Consider the following 10,695-nt stretch of genomic DNA (forward strand, 5'->3'; position numbering starts at 1 on the left):
CTGCACAGTTCCCTGAAGAATGGTCTTGGATAGGCCACACGATCTCTCTACATAGCCATACCAATTCAGTTTTCTTCGTTTCAAAGTAGACAGCAATTCTAAATGTGAGGCAGCGTGGTGGAATCAGGCTCTCGTCAATTTTTGGGCAATAAGAGTTATTGGTATCGTTTTAAACCTTGTTCATTTGTCTTTATTTGGGAGAAAAAAATATCCATTTATTTTGAATACAAGTCGAGATATTTGCGAATGAAGAGGATGGGGTCACCTGTTTTCAGAGGTAAGACTAGTGAGAAAAGGGCCGCCAAAGATAAGTTATTTCCTTAGTTAAGAGTCAGTGGTAACTGAAAATTTACATTTTTTTGTGCCTTTAATCAAAATTTTTCCGAAAAATTCACACAGAAATGACTGTCTAATGGGCATGAAAGGTGTTGAGCCAAAAAACAAAAATTCGATTAAAATTCACAAACCTTCCGAAAAATGCAAGTTTCTTCATTTTAATTATTTTGACGAGAGCCTGATTCCACCACGCTGCCTCACAAATTGTGTCTCATGTGTTTTTTCACTCTACTGCGCACTACTAATTTGTGACATGGTCATTGTATGAGATGCCAAAGAGTCGTCTAAAATATCTCATTTCGGCTGCTTAGATTAAACACTCTTTACAAAAGGCTGGAGCATCCAGGATGTCATCGACAATTGCCTGAGGCTGTTACTCTTGATCAGATGGACAGACAGGGCCACCTATGAACAAGACAAAAGGAAGCAGTGGAGAGATGAACTAGATTGAGTAGACAGCTACGTAACAAAGATAGTGTTAGACTGGTATCTACAGGCCACGTGGAGCCTGCAGAGAAGTCGGAGAGAATGATTTACGGAGGAGACCACTATAATAATATGTTACGACGCAATGGAATCAGACACTCGTCAATTATTTAGGGCATGTGGTATCATTTTAAGTCAAGGGTGTCAAGGAAACCTTGAGAAATCACAGTATCCCAACTGTAAGAGCTGCGGAGCTGGCCTACTATAGAAAACTGCATCTCACCTCAACGCTTGAGGGCAAAAGAAAATGAAAAATTAAAGTAAAAAAGTAAGTAAGGTATCATTTGAAAGCTTGTTCACCTGTCTTTCATTTGATGAAAAACGTAATAAATTCACCTGAATGAAGGTCAATATATTTGTGATTGAAGCAGGTGGCGTCACCTTGTTTTATCCGGAAAAAACGAAAACACGAAAAATGGCGGCCAAAGTTCGGTGACTTGCAAAGCTTGAGCGTCCTTGAAAACTGAGAATTTACACTTTTTTCCGAAATATTAACTTAGAAATGTATTTTTTAATGGAGTTAAAAGATGTTAAGCCAAAATTTTTAAAATTGATAAAAGTTGCTAAACCGTTGGGAAAATGCCCGTATCTTCCATAATGTCACTAATTTGACGAGCCCATGATTTCACCACGGTGCCTCATATTTGAATAAAGTGAATGCGCTAGCACGGGATAGGGATAAGAGGAAAGTGCCTTTCGGTCTAGGTTGAGACAGGCGATATTACAGCTGACATGGGCTCTTCTAGAGCGTTGTACAATCGGTGAGCCCAGCAATAGATATGGGAGGAAGCGTGGTGGAATCAGGCTCTCGTCAGAATAATCAAAGTGAAGAAACTTGCATTTTTCCGCAGGTTTATGAATTTTTATGAATTTTTTTTTTTTTTGGCTCAACACCTTTCATGCCTATTAAAGAACTCATTTCTGTGGAAATTTTTCTGAAAAACGTTGATTAAAGGCATAAAAAATGTAAATTGTCAGTTACCACGGACTCTTAAGCTTAGGAAATAACTAATCTTTGGCGGCCATTTTCTCACTAATTTTACCTCTGAAAAAAAGGTGACCCCCACCTCCATCTTTTGCAAATATCTCGACTTGTATTCTAGATAAATGGATATTTTTTTCATTAAAATAAAGACAATTGAACAAGCTTTAAGATGATACCAATAACTCTACATGCCCAAAAATTGACGAGAGCCTGATTCCATCACGCTGCCTCACATAATATATCAATATAATATTTTTATTTCTGTAACTGGTCATTCTGTTTCAGATATCAAACACATGTTTGCTGTTGTGGTTTTTTTTAAATTAAAATTTGTTCTGTTGCAACTCATCGTGTACTTTGAATGATACAGTTTTATTCACTAAGAACGGGTTCTTTTACTATTTCTATGCAGTTCTGCAAGTTTTCTTATGTCTAAAGTGGATCAAGTTGTTCGTCTTCGCACCATTTCTTTCTGTGGTAGGGGAACCTCATGTCAAATATGTGCTCTTTTACTGTAAAAATGATGGAATGGTGATACAACACAGGAGATATACTTGCAATTTACATTCTACTACTTTACCTTTTTGTAAAGGAGCGAGAACAGCATTGTAGAACTACTACAAGAAGGGCATACACATTCCATATTCGAAATTGACATTCACTGTGAAACAATACCAGTCCTGCATCTAGGAAACAAGAATTTTAATCATGTGAGAGAGAGAGATTTTCCCACAAAACGCTTGCTGTCAACATCATAAATTATAATCTGTGGCCTGTAAACCATGAATACTGACCGACCATTGTGTTTGCTCAACGCAGTCGCCTTCGTTTCATTGGTCTTCAGAGGCATTCACGGCGTCAATGGTCAGCCTCGAGAGTCATACACAGACTGATGAGATTGCAAATTCCACACAGGTTTGGGATTTATGGTTTCATCAGGTGACCTTTAGGGCACGATTTTATTCATCATTTTCATATTACGTCAGATTACTCATTTTAGCTTAGATAATTGAACAATCGTTTAACTGGGACATGTATCTCACTGTCCACTACCAAAACAATTTTTTTTAATATGCATTATAAAGGAGGACTTCTGACAAAGTGAGGACGCTATTCCACTTTACCTAAACTTTGACCTGCGTCCTAGTTCTTTATCTGCGCATTTGATGTTGACTAGCAAAAGATTCTCTTGAATTTTTCTCCGTACAATAAGTGTGCAAATAATGAGGCTCAAGGGTCACTGTAGAAGTTTTAAGTCCTCAAAAGTTCTACTTCCATACATATGACCTAGAAGTGAGTGAAGCATCGCTGGAACCAGGTGGATTCTTCGGTTCTATTAGAAATTTACGTTAGTTCGAAAGACTCATTTAGTTCTGAACTGGAAGTCTTTGAAACGGGGATGGGACATTTTAAAAAAAATCAAACATGGGTTTATTGACATTGTAACATTACAACCCAGAATAAAACATGATTTTTAGGAATATTTCTGTTCCCATGCAATTAAAAAAAAACTGAACTTTAAAACAACAAACATTCATTGAAAATGTATTAAGAATACATTAAAAATATATGCATTTGATATATGAAGGCGATTGGCGGGTGCTCTGCTGCGTTTTGCCTTTTCTTTTTTTTATGATGATGATGATGATGATGATGATGATGATGATGATGATGATGATGATGATGATGATGATGATGATGACGATGATGATGACATCATCGACTTCGACATCTTCATCCTCATTATCATCAACATCTGGCATCCAACGGTTTCTAAAATTATTATCACTGGCACAGTGTTGATTTCTATAGTACTGTTATTGTGATATTCTCAGTACCACTTTGATAACAACGCTTGAAACCATCCTTCAAGTAAATAATTTCAGACTTTTTCTTGAGAGAAAGTGAAATGAGACAATAGAAGTTTGATTCAAGATTGTTCTTAAGTGGTGCCACACAGCGTACCACCGCTGCTTTTTTTGTTTCAATTACCACATTTTTTGGTCTTGGCATGATCTAAAAAAGTCCCAAACAAACAAACGATACAAAACAAAACAAACAAAACAAAAAACAAACAAAGGAGAGAGAATCATAACCGCCCCCCCCCCCTCACCCTTAAAAAAAGAATAAATGGCACTGAAGTCACATCCAAATTTAAATTATAAAAATAATGTAGATCATAAAAAAAACTGCGACGCTTGCTGTATGCTGGATGCTACATCGCCATAAGATATCATTTTCACTTATGAGGAGAGGCGTCCCACTTTAGGCTCTATTTCAGCTCCTGTTCTCTGTCCTTATCTTCCAAGTTAAAAAAATGGAATCCAATGTAATATACTTCTTTTTTACTTGACCCAAAACTTCACCCAGAAAGACCTCTATAAATGTCCACTCACAAGTCCACAGAATCACATCTCCCAGATACCATCTCTCAGGTAAGGTTTGATTGTTGTTTTTTCCGGCTGTTTGAGACTTTCTTTAAGCTGTATTCGTCTATCATCTGGCTTCAAAGAGAGTAACACGACAGTTTTAATAGTGGAGAAATCCTTTTAATCTCATCCTTACGTAAATATGATTTATAATCCGCAGAGTACAATGGCATTTCCTTTAAAAAGTGCATGTGACTGAATTTCTTCCGTCGAAAGAGCCATTGTTTGCATCATAAGGATTTTATACGCCTTTTGGTCTTTTGAGAAATACTCAAAACTATACAGGCTGCAGTTTAAACTTCAATTTTGGTGGGAGCTCTTTTGATAGTAATATGCTGGTCTGTATAGTGTGTGGGCACAGATGAGATCGCTCACGAATCCGATTGCGAGACCATCTTGAGATCGTCTTGAGATCATCTTGACACCGTCTTGAGAAGGTCTTGAGATTATCTTGAGACCATTTGATGCCGTCTTGAGATCAGGAACCTCGAACAAGTGGGAAGAAAGTTTCATAAGGGATCTGGGTCTTTCTGATGGAACGTTGTATCCCTTTCAGGCCCACGGGCCCCAAAAGACAGGGTGGGAAACCTATCTCCAAAATGATGAAGTATGTCAATTGGACGTAAAACGACTTTTTATAACATTTCCTTTCCTTGTATTTCCCAGCATGCAATTCCTGGCTCTCTTTCTCCTTGTGGCCCCTGTGGCTTACACTCTGGCTGGCCCAGACCCCACCACCATCTGCATGCCAGAAAAGAGTACCGCACGCGTCTTTGGTTTGATCCAAAAAGTAAGTATCTATAATATATAATTAATAAAGTTAATACTGGTAATAATAATAATAATAATAATATAACAATAATAATAATAATAATAATAATAATAATAATAATAATAATAATAATAATAATAATAATAATAATAATAATAATAATAATAATAATAATAATAATAATAATAATAATAATAATAATAATAAATGATGCAAATTATTATTTATTATGTTAAAGCACCCACTGATTTGTACGCAAAGCTCAAGACACTTTACAGAAATCCAAGAAAAAAAGTAAAACACCTATAAAAAATATTGCCTGTGAATAGAGAAATCACGGAGTGAGAGAGAGAGAGAAAGAGAGAGAGAGAGAGAGAGAGAGAGAGAGAGAGAGAGAGAGAGAGAGAGAGAGAGAGAGAGAGAGAGAGATTGAGTGAGAGGACAGGGGGAGGGGGGGGAGGAATCGGATAGGATAATTTGTTATAGAAGAAGTTCAAAGTTACATTATAAAATTGCCAACAAAGACTATCGGAATCTGCCACGAGAATCAGCTGTTCGCCCATAAGTGATCCAAAAAAAGGAAAGAAAAGAAGCAATCCAAGAGAAATCTTTAGCAAATGAGCACTTTGGAAGGAAAAAAAGTGCAGGTTGCACTAACCCTAAACGTCAAGTCATGAGGAGGCTGTAAGGTATTGTCTCTATGGCTTCAACTAGCCCTCTTGTAGAGAGTTTACACTCTATGTTGTGAAGTTTGGCGGCGCTATTTCTGCTTTGATGCTTTCGTCTATCTACAATTCATGCTTACTGCTCGAACCATTTTTTTAAAAGAACATTTTGATACTTGACACCAGGTTTTTTTTATATGCAATGTATCATTCTTTTATTAGTTTGCTTTCAGAATAACAGATTGTTAATATTATTCCTTAGATAATTTCTTTTAAAAAATTATTTCTTCCTCCTTAACATAACCTTATCCCAATTCCTCTCACTGAAGATGGACTGTTTTTGTCTCTGCAGTTCTGTTTAAAAAGGAACCAAATGTGTACTTCAATTTGAATTTAGAAAACTGTGGAAATCACTAATGTTACCTGAAATGAAAAATGTACAGGGATTTGAATATAATCTGTTTATTGTTGTTTATTTCAGGTAAGGGCAAACGTGTCTGTTGACTTCTCCCAGAACAAAGTCGCCGCGGTCTCTGAGCTCGGAAGGAGAGTGTCAGACCTCAACACCGTAAGCACGGGAATATTTCTACATAGCTTTGTTTTGCTTTTTATTACAACAGCTCTTTTAACTTTCAACACTTTATCACTGGAAGAGTCGAGTGCTAGAGCGCCATACTGAAAGAAAAAAAACCCCCACGTCAAATGAAAGTGCTATGCCCTTTAAAAAGCAAACTCTTAACTTTGGTAAGAAGATACATTTCGAATTGTTATTTTACCTCTGAAACCAGGCGACCTCACCACTTTCAAATCCGAACAATCTAGACGTATAGTATAGAAAATACGTTAATTCTCTCATCGAAAGCAAGAAAGAGGAACACTGTTTAAGATTATATCCCAAAAAATCCACATTATGCCTAAAAGTTGACAAGCGCCTGATTTCACCCCACAGTGGCCCATATTTTATTTTGATTTCTAAAAGCCTTGTGACTACTTAGGTGTACATTAAATTTATTGCATGGTTGTTTTACAGAACTACACCTACACGATTGACGCAACAGGTGCATGCACCAGGGAGCCTCTGCCTGTCACCGGATACGTCACAAGATGTCTGCCAGGTAAATTGTAAAAGCTGTCCTCTAACTGTTCGTGAAGGAAAATTAAACTTTTGTTTTTCTATCCTATAATCTCTCTAAATTAAAAAAAACAAACATTACTAAGCTTGCCTTCTTTCTGATCTTCAGCGGTCTTTACGGTAAGTACAAATGAAAGTCTTATTTCTACTTACTTTCTTCCGGTTACTCTTTGCTCTTTTTTGTATTAGAATTTAAGATAAACTTTTCTGAATTAATCCAAAGATATGTCGAACAAATTGTTTATCTCATCCCCGGTGAATTCTGTTCTTCAGCAAACGCCGTATTCCTCGGTGAACTCTACGAGGGTTTCGTCAAGAAAGTCCCCCTGAACGCTTGGCTGATCCCTGTGAACCAGAACACCAATGTGACTCTGTTGACATACACAGAGCCAGCACAATCTGACTCTTACTTCCTGCTCAGGAGAGATGACAGTAAGTAGATTTTTGTTGTTGTTGTTGTTCTTATTCTTCTTCTTCTTCTTCTTCTTCTTCTTCTTCTTCTTTTCTTCTTCTTCTTCTTCTTCTTCTTCTTCTTCTTCTTCTTCTTTTTCTTTTTCTTCTTCTTCTTCTTCTTCTTCTTCTTCTTCTTCTTCTTCTTCTTCTTCTTCTTCTTCTTCTTCTTCTTCTTCTTCTTCTTCTTCTTCTTCTTCTTCTTCTTCTTCTTCTTTTCTTCTTCTTTTTGCATAACATCATTTCTAGCACTCAAAAGGAAAACACGACACTAAACTTTATATTTACATATTATGTGTATTTGTATGTGTGTGTGTGCGTGTTTGTTTCAGTGTGTGTATTTGTGTGTGTGTGTGTGTGTGTGTATGTGTGTGTGTGTGTGTGTGTGTGTGTGTGTGTGTGTGTGTGTGTGTGTAAGAAAACACATTATGGCACACTTTCAGCAGAGAAGAAGTTGAACAAAAAGTATTTTAGTTTCTTTTCTCTGTAAATTGTCTTCGTAGACTTTAAAACTATGATGAACGTTTCATAGTCTGTACGTTATTGGTTAAGATGAAATCATAACAGCCAATCCTATCTCCTCCTCAGCCCCACGAGGACAGCGAATTGTCTTTGTCAGCAACCCTGTCGCTTCTATCGCTGACACAACCGTATTCAACGTTCCCGCCGTCTGCCCAGACAAACCCGCCGTTTAAGAAGGAATTTCTGAGAGCATAACTTTAAATGTTGATTCAAATTGATAGATCTGTTTTGTTTATATCATGTTAATAAATATTTCGATATAGTGCCAAATTAAACAAGAGCGTTGAGTGTTTTATTATTTTTCTAAACCAGGAACTACAAAACAAACCCAGGAACAATAACTATACTAGAAACGTTTGGTTCCATGTTTTTACAACAATGCCATTTCTAGAAATATTATCTTTCTTTCTATCTATCTATCTATCTATCTATCTATCTATCTATCTATCTATCTATCTATCTATTTATCTATCTATCTATCTATCTATTTATCAACCTATCTGTCTGTCTATCTTTTGAAAATATTTATTTTTGATCAAGCAAAAAGACCAGGGATATTTTACCTCGCGTTGTATTTTGGCCTATCACGTAAGTAAATGTTGTAACGAAAGGAGTGCCCTTTGAAACAACTGGAACATGTTAAAAGAGGTCCAAACAGTTGACCAACGTCTTGTAATATAATGTACACAGCTGTTTGGAGCAATCTGTGATATATGTGAGGGAGCGTGGTGAAATCAGGCGCTCGTCAGTGTAGAGACTGGCATTTTCCCGCAGATTTGCGAATTTTGATCGAATTTCGGTTTTTTAGCACATCCCCTTTCATGCCCATTAAAGAACACATTTCTGTGTGGATTTTACTGGAAAAATATTCAAGGCTCCAAAAATATAGATTTTAAGTTTCTACGTACTCTCATGGTGAGAAAATAACTTAAACGTTGAAGGCCATTTTCTCAGTAATTTTATCTCTGAAACTAGGTGACCACCTTCTCCCTCATTCGCAAATATTTCGAATTCTATTCCAAATTCGAAGATATTTCTTTCACCCAAAGCATGACAAATTTTAATGAACAAGCTATAAGCTTATACCAATAACTCCACATACCCAAAACGTTGACGAGAGCCTGATTCCACCGCGTCGCAACACATATTTGAAGGAGCATCGTCATATTCAAAGACTCTTTCATTTCGATGAACCATCATGATGAAATAGAGGGCTCAACAAGGCGACCTCAATCTAATTCAGTCGCAAATAATATCTCGAGTTCTATCTTTTTTAGACTGCTGGGTATTTTTCCCTCAACAAGAAGGTAAATGAACAAGCTTGAAAATTACGAAAAAACTTCGTAATACACCAATACATTGCCGAGCCCCAGACACATATTATTATTTCAATATTGTTATTAAGTTTTGAAAACAAAAACAGCACTGGCGTCCTTGAACTAGTCAGTCAAGTTCCTACCGTTCAGCTTTCTTTTCCTTTCTTCATATTTTCTTTTAACGTTTTTCCATCATCTTTCTTACCTTTTGTGTTAATTAATGCATGCTGTGAGCTAGCGCGGCAGTCTGAAGTGCAGGTGACTGCCAACCTCTTTACATAAAGCAAATAATAAAATAATTGCAGATAATAATTAAGATATAAATAATGATAATAATAATAATTCTTTTCGTCCCGTCAACACTATTTTGGTGGATGAGAAAGTTGTAGTAATGATAAAAAATGCAGTTACTTCTTTTTTTCTCAGCGTCTGGCAGTCTCACAAAAAACGTATCTTTTCCTCGTGGACAAAAGTGTGCAACGATTCTCTGTGAAAGAATGTATTGTTCTACTTTGTTTACATTCCCCATTTATACTCACCGGTGTATCGTGGGACATTGAAAGGCGCGACCAGTTTAATGAATGGTGGGAAATTATCAATGAAAAATAATATGGAAATTTGCCGTGGTTGATTGTTGATGATCTGTATTCCACGACAGGTGTCCAGGATGACTTTGTTGTACCAGATAATGTGGCTTCTTTTCTCAATGGATTTGACATTTGTGAAATTATTTCAGATTTCGATGTCGGAGGTCATAATTCTCGGGATTCAGAAACAAAAACCTTTGGGCTTCAACTTATAGAGTTTTGTAAAATTAACAAATTGAATATATTAAATGGCAAAACAAATTAAGACGAGAAGGGGAACACCATCTGTATTACATCAAAGGTACGTCAGTCGTAGATTGTATCAATGTAAGCACGGGTAGATTTCAGGATGTAATTAAAGCTTTAAAAATATTAACCTAGATCAGAGCCTGGCAATTTCTCTCTTCGTCTAACGCTTACAACCCCTGGCATCTAAAATGAACCCGTAGAACAGGAAGTTTATTGTCTTTTATATGATATTCTGAAAGGTATTTTGAACAACCCATACCTCGAGACCCATATACAGGCATTAGAAGATAACCTGTTATGTCTTCACAATACATTTTCTCATCTCATCCATGCAAGAAAATAAAACAAAGCTGTTGTGATGTTGAATAATTGGGTTAAAATGGAGCCCAATTTAAGCAATCTACAGGTGTTAATAGGACTAAAAAGTGTATATTTGGATAATGAATGCATTTCATATTTGGAACTCAAATGACGCATTAGACAACTACTTTGCTTTGAAAAAGGAATCACAGTCTACATAATTGCAAACTCAAATTCTTATTCAAAATTGTTTGAAACTCAATTCCAAAGATTTTGAAAGCAACTCAATATCCTATAGTGTAAAAGCCGGATAACAAAGAATGATATTAAATCCAGAGAATAGTATGTCTATTCCGAGACGTTGCTAAACTCCCTCTCTGTGTCTTATGTCTGATGGTAACACCTATGATAATAACGGAATCAGCCAGTTTAGTTTTAACTCATTTGTGTCCTTTCCAGTCTCATG

This window comes from Aplysia californica, unplaced genomic scaffold, assembly GCF_000002075.1.
Source record: "Aplysia californica isolate F4 #8 unplaced genomic scaffold, AplCal3.0 scaffold00294, whole genome shotgun sequence".
NCBI lineage: Eukaryota > Metazoa > Mollusca > Gastropoda > Aplysiida > Aplysiidae > Aplysia > Aplysia californica.